The sequence below is a fragment of the Dromiciops gliroides genome, chromosome 6 (assembly GCF_019393635.1).
Source record: "Dromiciops gliroides isolate mDroGli1 chromosome 6, mDroGli1.pri, whole genome shotgun sequence".
Taxonomy (NCBI): Eukaryota; Metazoa; Chordata; class Mammalia; order Microbiotheria; family Microbiotheriidae; genus Dromiciops; species Dromiciops gliroides.
In genome coordinates, this window is record NC_057866.1 from 124,827,471 (window position 1) to 124,839,710 (window position 12,240).

Consider the following 12,240-nt stretch of genomic DNA (forward strand, 5'->3'; position numbering starts at 1 on the left):
AAAGTCAATAAGAATTCCTAGAAGAATTAAAGCTGGAGCTAAAGAAATTGAAAAGGAACAAAAAGAAAAAAGAATTTTAAAAAACAAATAAGAGTGGCAGAAGAAAAATGAAAAATGAAAAAAACTAAGAGTTATGAAAAGAATGAGTGTCTTGATAAAGGAGGTATAAAACTTTACTCTTGAGTAAGTTATTTTCTTCAAAATAACTCCTTAAAAATTAGAATTGACCAAGTACAAACTAATGACTCCAAAAGACATCAAGAAATAATAAAAAGGCAAAAGTCTGACAAAATAGGGAGAAAAAAATGAAATATCTGACAGGAAAAACGAGTGATCTAGAAAATTGACCAAGGGCAGATCATTTAAGAATCACAGGGCTATCTGAAAGCCATGACCAAAAAAGAGGCTAGACATCCTATTTCAAGAAATTGATATGGGGGAGAAACCGATAGGAGAAAGCACGTGGGTCCTTAGGATTCCTCTGTAAAGAATTACACTCTCGCACAAGACCTAATTAGGAATAAAAGAACAGGTTTATTGGAGTACAAGAGAAACTGGCCGGGAGGAAGGTTTTGCCAGAACAAAATGCTTTTCCTCCCCGGCTAACTTGTGGGGTGCCATTTTATAGTGTTTAGATGGGGTGAGTAAGAGTCTCTTATTGGGTGAAGGGGCTGGCGGTCTTCCCGAATTGTGCTGGGGTACGAGGAATCCCTTGTGAGCAATCTGGTGGTGGGTGTCAACTTTGTCCTGATGGGTCTAAGCTGTCTGCTGATGGGGAGTTCCAGGTGGTCTTCTCCTGGATTACCTCATCCAGGTGTTTAGGATGACTGGAATGTAGGGTGATGGTCCTGGAGTATGCTCAGTTCGATCTGCCGCTTATCTCCGTTAGGTGAGTGTGTGTGTCCTTGATTGAGTTCAAGGAGAGGCCTACTTGATTTCAAGGGAAAATCCCTGAGGTTTCAAGGAAAAAGTTCCTTGAAACCCCAGAGAATTGTTGGGGTAAGTGGGGCCCATAATCCTCCCATGACAAAATTTATAAAGAAAATTGCCCAGATCTTAGAACCAGAAGGAAATATGGAAACAATTCACTGGCTGCCTCTTGAAAGAAATCCCTAAATGAAAATTCCCAGGAATATTAGAACATATATATGTAATGGAGGAAATGGGGTACGAGTTTAGGTTAGGGGTTGGGGTTCTTAGGAATTCCTCTTTAAAGAATTACACCCTCTTGCACACAAAAGTAGTTAGAATCAGGTGGTAGTTTATTTAGGGGCAAGGGAAGGGAAGGGGGGGTGGGAAACCATGACAGAAATCCTGGGACTTCTCATGGGGAGATAGGCACCAAGCACGTGGCTCAGAGGTACCAATCTCCTCGAGCAGGAGACTGGCAGGCACTTTTATAAAGACTGATGAGGGGAGGGGTCACCATTTGACCGTGGAAAGTTCCTTTAGTAAGGGAGGACCATCCCCCACTGGTGGTAGCTGGGGGAACTGGGTGAGGAGTGGAGGACCATCCCCCACTTGTAGTGACTAGAGGAATTGGGAGAGGGGTGGCTACAGATCTCTCCTCAGGACACAAAGGCCGCAGCCACACCCAAACTCATCTCCCCAGGGTAAGGGAGACCAGAATGAAGGGTGGGAATCCGAAGATAGCTCAGTCCAACTGGGTTCCGTTTATCTCTCTAGGCGTTATCTGTCCTCTGGTTAAGTTTCTCAAGGAGAAGCTGCCTTGATGTGCCCCCAGAGAATTTCTGGGGTGCTCTGCACCCCATGACATATAGATATAGCAAACAGCCAGAAAGCACTCAAGCTATGAAGAGCTTGTCAGTATTGCACATGATTCAGTCAGTGACTACTATAAAGAAGCAAAGGGCTTCAAGTATATTTCTTAGACTTATATCTAAGAATAACTTACCAACAAAACTGAGTATAATCCTTCAAAGAAAAAAAAAATGGACCTGGACATTGAGAAGATGCCCATCAATTGGGGAATAGCTGAACAGATTGTGGTATATGACTGTGATGGAATACTCCTGTGCTTATAAAAAATAATGAGCTCAATGATCTTAGAAAAATATGGATAGACTTGCACAAAATAAGTTAAATGAGCAGAACCAAAAGAATGTTGTATAAAGTAACACCAATATTGTTTTAAGAACAACTTTGAGCAAATAAGTCATTTCAACTATTATAAATACCCAAATGAACTATAAAGGACATATGAAGACACTACATCCAGAAAAAAACCTGATAAATAGAAGTGTGTATAGAATGATTTCATGTGTGTGTGTATGTATGAGAAAATTATTAATAATAGGGGTTTGGGGATTTCCAGGGGCTCCCCTGCTTAGAGAGCTTGGCCTGACCTTTCCTAAGGTCAGCCCAGAGTCAGAAAGTTACCTCATTCAAAACCACACCTGGGGGTGCAGCTAGGTGGTGCAGTGGATGGAGTCCTGGTCCTGGATTCAGGAGTACCTGAGTTCGGATTCGGCCTCAGACACTTAACACTTACTGGTTGTGTGACCCTGGGCAAGTCACTTAACCCTTATTGCCCTGCAAAAAAACCCAACAACCCACACCTGGGCAGCTAGGTGACACAGTGGATAAAGCACTGGCTTTGGATTCCGGAGGACCCGAGTTCAAATTTGGCCTCGGACATTTGACACTTACTAGCTGTGTGACCCTGGGCAAGTCACATAACCCCCATTGCCCCGCAAAAAACCAAAACCAAAACCAAAAAAACCACACATTTACCTTGAAAGCCTTGTTCCCACCAGAAGATATGAACTCTGACCTCAGCATGTTCTATTCATGGACCACCCTCAAATCCAGTGAACCAATGGATTTGGGTGATGTTGGCCAATTAGCTTGGAGTGGTGTGTAGGGACTGCCTCTCTTCTGGATCCACAGGGAGCTTCCACTCTGATAGGGACAAGGTTTTCCTCTTTTTTGGCCTGAGACTCATAGGTGAAGGGGCCTTTTGCTCTCTCTCTCTCCCTCTCCCCTGTAGATGCTAGCTAGGCTTTCCTATCTTTAAGAGCCATGTGCACTCTCTTTACTAATATTTAATATACTTTAATAAATGCTAAATGCCCCCAAACTAGTGCAGTAGCCTCTAATTTCTAAGTAACAAATATATGATAAACCCTAACTAATTTTCCCTACACTTGGGACAGCAATAGGGGACATTTCATTTTACAGGTCGTGTGTGTTTGTGTGTGTGTGTGTGTGTGTGCGCGCGCGCGAGCACGCGCTATTTCTAGGTTAGGTGGAAGTAAAAAAAAGGGAAAAAATAAATGATGACTCTATTATATATTTAAAAGGAATAGCAAGTTGTACAAAACAGAATTTCAGTTTCATGATCTTTTTTATTGTTATAGAAATGCTTGTTTAATTCCATAAATTACAGTTTTTAAAAAATATAAGCACTATCAAAAGGGACCAAATAGGGGGCAGCTAGATGGCACAGTGGATAGAGAACCGGCCCTGGATTCAGGAGGACCTGAGTTCGAATCCGGCCTCAGACACTTAACACTTACTAGTTGTGTGACCCTGGGCAAGTCACTTAACCCCAATTGACACACACACACACACACACACACACAAAGGGACTAAATAAGGCTAAACTGCTTACATTCCATTTTGGGGAGATGATACAGGCTCTCTCTGAACTGTACCATCATCAGGGGGTCACAGAGGGAATCTAATTAGATAAGGCCCAGGAGTGTTCTGTCTAAAGATCCTAAGAATGAAGGGGGTGGGATAAGAAAAGGAAAGGAAGTTTAGGGGAAATTCTCTCACATAATCAGGGTAAGCAGGTAGACCTGTATACATACAAATGAGGAGTGGGATGGAGGAATTTGCTGGCACTTTGAACCTCACTCTCATATGAACAAATCAAAGAAGAACACACACACACATATTTGGATACAAAAATACATTTTGTTAAACAGGGAAATAGAATGGAAAGGGAAGAAAGGACAATGGAAAATGACAGGATAGATTTAGGGAGGAATAAATCCTAAGCAAAACTTTAAGGATGTACAAAGGTATTTATAACTTTTAGAGGTGGCAAAGAATGAGAAGAAGCTGTCCTTAAAATGGGGAATGGTGGAACAAGTTATGGTAAGATCAAATGTGTTGGAATATTATTGTGCAGTAAGAAATGATTAAGAGGATGGTTTCAGAGAAACCTAGAAGATTTACAAGAACTGATGCAGAGTGAACAGAAACAGAATAATTCACACAATGAGAACAATATGGTAAAGACAGACAATTCTGAAAGAATCTGACACTTGATTCTCATGACCAACCACAATTCTAGAGACCTAACAATGAAACATGCTACTTACCTCCTGATAGAGGTGAAGGACTCAGAGTACAGAGACATATTTTTTTAGACATGGCTAATGCTTAATTTTTTTTACCTGACTATACATATTTGTAATGAGGTTTTACTTTTATTTGCAATTGGAGGGGGATTGGGATGGGACTGGTGAAAATTTGTTTTGCTGATTAAAAAAATAAAACACCACTTTAAAAAGTGAAATGAATGGGGCAGCTAGGTGGTGCAGTAGATAGAGCACTGGCCCTGGAGTCAGGAATACCTGAGTTCAAATCCAGCCTCAGACAATTAACACTTACTACCTGTGTGACCCTGGGCAAGTCACTTAACCCCAACTGCCTCACTTAAAAAAAAAAAAGTATGCCCAAAAAAGTGAAATGAGGGGTTAGAAGGGACAAGTGTTGGGGCAGCTATGTGGCACAGTGAATAGATCACTGCCCCGGAGTCAGGAGGACCCGAGTTCAAATCTGGCCTCAGACACTTGACACTTAACTAGCTGTGTGACCCTAGGTGAGTCACTTAACCCCCATTGCCCCTCGCAAAAAAACAAAAAAGGGACATGTGTTTACCTGGTTAAATTTTGTTTGAAGGTTGTCAATAGTTAAGTGGTCCAAAATATAGTTTTGGTTTTTTTAAAGTATAGAAAGCTAAATGGGTTGCATTCATGTGATGGTTTCTTAGTTCCAGAAATCATCTCCCACAGACACTGACGTGGCAATTCATAAAGATTTTACTCCAGTTTGTATAGCACTTATTTATTATATGGCCAGTTTTTCTTTTACATTGCTTGAAATTGATATTTTACTTTTTGTAAATAATAGTAGTAAGTATATGTACATGGTAACACAGGAAAAGTCCATCGAATTCAAATTCCTTGTGAACACTGTGTAAGTCACAAGAGAGCATATAGCATGAACACACAAAAAGTAATGTGGCTGATTTTATTGGATGTTTTTGTCATATTGCTTAAAAAAAATTTTTTTAATAAGCAATTTAAAAATAAAGAAATGTTCAAACTGGGGTGGGAGGTTTTTCTAGAAATTACACATAAATACAAAGTCATCAATAAAATTTTTTTTTAAATGATGTGACTGAACAATGGAACTGTTTACCTGGATGAAGCAGGGAAATTAATTGCTATTTATAGCATTCCTTAAAGAAAGGCAGTATGTTGTAGCAAAAACAGTGTTGGACACTGGCTTTGAACCTACTGTAGCCTCATCTTTAAAACTGAAGCAATACTTTCTTCCTCCCAGTAGATCTAAGGACTGTAGCTGTGAATTGTAGTATACAGGGTTCAACTGTAAGTGTTGTTATAGTGGTTAAATTGGGGTAGGAGAAGGTTTAAGGTGAAACCCTTAAACATGTGTGGAAACAAAAGGGTACAATAAAAATTTTAAATAAAAAATGAAATGGAGTGGTAAAAACCTTCAGTATCTACTTCACAAGGTTGTTTCTAGAAGTGACTAATGGGGTATAGTGTTGTAAATCTCAAAGTGCTGTACAATTGTGAAGGGAATGGAGAGAAAAGAAAAAAGGAGTCATATTTTCACAAATCTTACAGAAAAACTACCCTATATTGAGAGATTTCTTCTAGGTTTTAAACATTTCATAGATAGCAAAGCACATGAACTGTTTTTTAACTCTTACTACATTAGTGTTTTACCACCTTTTCTGGTATTTCCTCAATAGTATCTTTTACTTACATCTTATGCATTGTCACTAGTACTACATTTCAATCTAGTTAATACATATGCCACAGATGTTTCCATTACCATTCCATGAATTTTAAATCTTTGAAGATTATGGCATTCCATGGCTTACAGCCATCTCTCACCAACAGGAGAATATTTTTTTCTTTAAAAAACAGGCATGTAGGTAAAGGAGCAGCTTGGAATTTTTTTAAAGTGCTGCATAATTTTCCAAAGGCAATCCAACCCCACTCTTCTGTTTGATTGTGAGCCCTAATAGTCAATAAGACATTGACTATTTATAAACACAAAAAGAAATATAGCCATCAAGACTGAATTTTCTATTTTTTACATTTTTCTTTTTTTTAAAAGATTGCATTTTCTTCTTCCAAGAAACTAAATTTTAAAGGGCACTGGGGATAGAATTCCCCATGTATAACTAGAGCCTTGATTAAAACAACAACAACAATTTCTATAAGAAAGCAAAAAGTCCTAAGATATATGCTCTGCAATAAATGAGACATTCCACTTCATCAAAACAAAGGAATATACCCTTAGAGTTCCTAAGGAAATTGTGATTATACACTGTTGTAAAAAAAAATAAAGTTATTGCTGTTAACAGAATCCAATCATTCTCTAATCATACAGGCTCACTAAGCAGCAAACATATTCAACTTAATGGACAAAATTGTAAAACAATGACACGTAGAGCTAAACAAAAGGCCAACTTTTAAAGTAAATTTTCTGGATCAAAATGGATCTTATCAGTTTTCTCATCTATAATGAAAAATTTTTTGTTCATCCAGTTCAAAACTGCTAAGAATGAAAACTGGCACAGCAATAATGCCTGTTTCAAGTGGTATAACCTTGAAATTTCAATAAAAATGGAATATACTATGAGTAGGAAATAAAAGATTTTGGATTTGTCTTTTCTTTTGTACTGAGAAGTGATGTCTTTCTAAGATAATTCTGTGTCAATAGATTAGTACTTGTTGAAACTATGTCATCCTATTTGTATAGTGTTAGATACTTTATTTCTGTAGGATTGATTGTAAATCCTGAGTAAATATGTTTAGCAGTCTTAAAAAGCTCAAATCTCTAAGCCTTAAGCTACCTTCCATTGAAGAGAAGGAAGGTGAAAGAACTTATCAAAACAAACAAAGAAGTAAGACCCAGTTCCTCAATCCTACATTATTTTAAGACGGAGCAATAGGTTCCTTTAGCCCTCTCAAATGCATTCTTGACTTACAAAAGCAATTCATTAGAGGAGTTTGTATTGCTGCTTATGCTAGTGGCATCATTTCTCCTTTTGCACAATCCCTTCTGTTACAAGATATTACATAAAAGCTCCTGATCAAAAGATTTGCCTGTCATTAACATAGTTTCTAGAAGTAATATGTTATGCATGGATGTAAACTAACTTCCTGTTTTCCAAGAGCCTAATGGTGTCTTTGAAGCATTAATTCACATTACATGGGAATGCATTACTTTACTTTCAAACAGTATTTTACTCAATTGTGGCATGAAGCCCAAATGCCATTAGTCCTGATGCCAATGACTAGGAACAGGGGGCTTGCCTGCCATTTCAGAGGCACCAGCTTGCCAATCACCTTCAACAGACAGCCCAAGCCCAATAAGCAGCCCACTTCTTCTAGAATACAGAACAGAACACTTGGCCCTCATTTCTATTCATTACAACAACCACTATTACCCTAATCGTTTATTTTATCCATGGCTACAACCTATAGAAAACAATACACTCCAAAATTTAGTTTGTGCCTTCACAGAGCTTTCTAATCAGTGGTTGGAAAAAGAGAATATATGTGAAATTAGTGACATAATGGAGTAAATAGTCACATCACCTCTTTTATCCTAATCTCCAAATAATCCTTAGAGTCAAGGACTTCAACTCTGCACTGCCACTCAGATTATCACAATTATCCATTTCTACTCTGGAGGGCCCCAAAATGAGAATGACAGGCCAATGAAGAATAACCTTCCTATATGATGGAGCAATGAAGTTCAAGGCACACCTCATTTTATATATATATATAATGAGGTGTATATATATATAAATTTAATAAATATATATATAAATTTAATCATGTTGTATATAAGACAGTATTAGGTATGTTTACATATGTAGATTAGTCAGAGATAATGAAAACCAATACAGCAGGATTTCTCATCATTAACTTGTCAGCACTGGAAAATTTAAAGAAATCTAAAATAAAAAGATGAAAGCAATGAAGACATTTGCAGAATTTGTACCACACTACAAAAATACTCTGAAAAATACAATCTGACACAAAAAAATAAAAAATTTTTATTTGTGAATCTTCATATTTTAAAATGCTGATGAAATGTTTCTTCAAGTCAAAACTCATAAGCATTTATCTTTAGACTACATCTTACCAAAGGAATCTAAAAATTGGACTGTCGTAGCTTTCTTTTTCCCACCCTTACTCTTATGCTCCCCCTACCAACGCTTTCAAGCATTCTCCTCTGCCCCCAAAGACATAAAGTCCAACTGAAGATTATGCATTTTCTGACGTCATTAAGTGGCAGCAAAGCATAAAAAGGTTTGATGTTAGGAAGCTCAGCACATCCCATGCATTTTTAGTATAAAAATGTGTTGTTGGGGCGATTCCGCATGTACAGAATGTGTTTAATCTGATGTGAAGTTGGCTATCAAGCAGTCTAGCCAGTCCCAAGAATGCTTAACTCAAGGTCTGGTAGGCTGCCAGCCATTCTAAATGTTTTCACATTGGTTTAATAAGCACTCCCAGGAAAGCGGAGGCCATGGGTGGGCAGCAATGAAAAGACTGTCATAAGCACTTGGATTGGGTTGGCTAGGGCAGGGACTGAAATGTCATCTCTTAAAGCGAATTCAACATTTTTTGGTGCTGCAGCAAATGAAGTGCCCCATTATAAAAACAGTTCATCCAGCTTTAATGTAATGAAAACTTTGCCAAGAGGAAGACATAGGAGCTTTTCTCAGCATCTGAGCTTTATTTTAGAAATCAGATCTAACTTCTAATCCTGGCTCTACCACAAATGAGATGTGTGAGATTGTGCAAGTGAGTTATCCTCTCTGGACTGCAATTTATTTGTAAAAAACAAGGTGATTGAACTAAATCTTCTACAAGTGATTCTTTTTTTTTGGGGGGGGGGCAATTGGGGTTAAGTGACTTGCCCAGGGTCACATAGTAAGTGTTAAGTGTCTGAGGCCGGATTTGAGCTCAGGTCCTCCTGACTCCAGGGCCAGTGCTCTATCCACTGCACCACCTAGCTGCCCCTGAATGCTTTATTTCTATTGACTTCAATCTTTGGGTTTTCTTGTTGCTTTTACAATTTTCAAAAGTTTGGATGTAAAACTTTAGTTGAAAAAAATATTTTTTTTTAAATGATACTGTTGAGAGAAGATATCAAGACCTTCCTTTTTTTTTTTTTTTTTGCAGGGCAATGAGGGTTAAGTGACTTGCCCAGGGTCACACAGCTAGTAAGTGTCAAGTGTCTGAGGTCGGATTTGAACTCAGGTCCTCCTGAATCCAGGGCCAGTGCTTTATCCACTGCACCACCTAGCTGCCCCCAAGACCTTCCTTTCTTAAACCATGCTTCCAATAGATTACATGCTTCCCCGAGACATCAAAACGCCTTTACAGAATATATTTCTTGCTTGGCTTAATGTTATAACACAATTTAAATTTAAATAATTGTAATTATTTTGCTGAATCAATTCACCACCTAATTTTTATTTCTGAATAAACTTGTTTTCATCATAAAACCCTTCATGTATGAAGTTGTAGTTTATAAAAAGTTGAGATCTTCCATGTTGTATCAAATTCTGAATTTCCTTTAAGCATCATCTAGAAATTATTTTCCCCACAGAATTTGTTGTTTATGCAACTATTTTAAAAAAGCAACACCCCTAAATCTTAGTGATGTCAGTACATACATAATATAATGCATTTATGTCACTCTGGAATGTTGTCAAGTCACCTTTGAATGTAAGTTCCCAAAGGGTTAAGGACATGAAGTGCCAAATCCAGCCTTAGACACTTGACACTTACTAGCTGTGTGACCCTGGGCAAGTCACTTAACCCCAATTGCCTCCCCCCCCCCAAAATAAAAAAAAATTAAAGGAAAAAAAGAAAACATGAAGTGCTCAGCTCTCCTGCACAGCACTTGGCAAGTTGCAAGTAAGCCAATTAATAAGTCAATACAAACTGCTTCCTAGGCTCTGGGCCCACTAATAATATTGATTCTAATATTCTGAGGGTACCATCAGAAGAAAGAGCAGATAGCTAAAACCATTGATGCTTCCAGTTGTCCTGCCCACACAGAAGAAACACCAACTTCAGCATTCCCGTGCCAGGAATCAAAGGCCCAATGGCCTGGTCCATCATCCTTGGGGTTCCCCTTAAAATATTTGGAGATCACCTGGCATCCAAAATGTGGTCTTACCCATGCTCTGAGTGGAACAAGCCAAAGAGCTACAGGGGTGAGAACCATTCCTTCTTGTTTCAGGAGGAGTCTCTTGCTTTATAATAGTCCTATATTAGTCAATGAGGTAATCTACGGAGTGCCAAGCAAGGCTACAGAAAGTGGGTGGTCTTTTAAGAGGGAGGTGCTCCCTTTCCCTCTGCCTCTGGCTTGAGCCAGTTCCTGCAGCTGGACTGAAGGCAGCCACAGACTGCACTCGGCACATTTCTTCATTTCTCACTTGAGTGCCCTTCTTTAGTTCCCTTTCAACTGCCCACTTTATATCGGCTTCATTACACCACCGCTCCATTTGTGATGTAAATTGGGAAACTCGGGGAAGTTTTTCTTTTGGCCTTGTCTAAGGAAGAATACCAAGAGGTATTCAAAACGTATTAACACAAATCAATGGCACCAATAAAAGCAAAATCTCCTTAGCAACATAATCTTGATTGCAAAAGGAGAACTGAGAGCATTTAGCAGAACAGTAGCCCACATGGAATACGCATTTGTCTGGAAGAATCCTGCACAAAGCCTAAAAGAGAGATTTTGAAAAAATCCAAAATTAACTCACAGGGAACAGTTACTCTTTTTTTCAAAAGTACACAATTGGCTACATTAAATCTATCGTGTGCTTTTCTGCTCAGCAACATTGTATCATACCACTTTGCAAACTGAAATTACAACACCCTGAATGCTTCACAGGAGCTGCAGGGAGGGTTTGGGTTTTGTTTTTGTTTTTATTTTTTTTAATTTTTTTGGAGTTTAAGATTTCTTTACTAAGTAATCCAAAAAAGTTTCAAGAAATGTACATCTCACACACAAACATACAGAAAATTGGCTCTATCATCTAATAGGTACCAAATCAATAGATATATTTTAGGGTTGGATCTGGATGTTAGCTATTCACCACAGACAAATGTTTCTGCCTGATACAAACACAAAAAAGTCACAGTAATCTAGGAATTATATCTCCATTAAGTTAGAGTATTTGAATGACTTGCCCAAATAGCTATGTTATTGTATAACTGAGATAAAATTCAAGATATTAACAGCAAAAGAAAAGCATTTCTGCCTACTGTATGTAAAAGAAATTCTTAGTTAAATGATGAATAATCATTTTATCAGCTGTTAAGACAAACCTTTTGTTAAAAAAAAAAGGTTTGAATTGGAATTTTTCATCCTGTGGTGGTTAATAAGAAAACAAATAAATCATTTGAATATGTATGTGTGTACATACACACATATATGCTTATCTACAATGTATAAATATATAAATTTATTTCGACCTTCTATCTTCAATATCATGCTTAAATATAAGCACTGGATAACGAAGACACTAGAATTTACCTTTTAAAATAGTAGACAATGAAATGAGGTTTTTGGAGAAAAAGATTATAGTAATGAAATCAGACTTTAGGTCTAAATCTTTTTTCCAACCATGAGAATTTCATGAAGACAAGTGCATATGTGCATATTTTTCTTTTAAAAACAAACCAAAAAACCTAAGCTTAAATACAAGCTCCTAAGTGTGTACTAATAAAGCCAATTTATAGCTTTGGAAAATTTATTCCTGATCATTGTATAAAGAAAAGACAAATATACATTTATTCATTATGAAATGCTCATTTATTTAATCCAGTTAAACAAACTGCTAGTTTGGTCAATTTCCTTTAAGTAATTGCTCCCTTAGTCCCAAGCTTCCTCCCTCATCTCCACCCA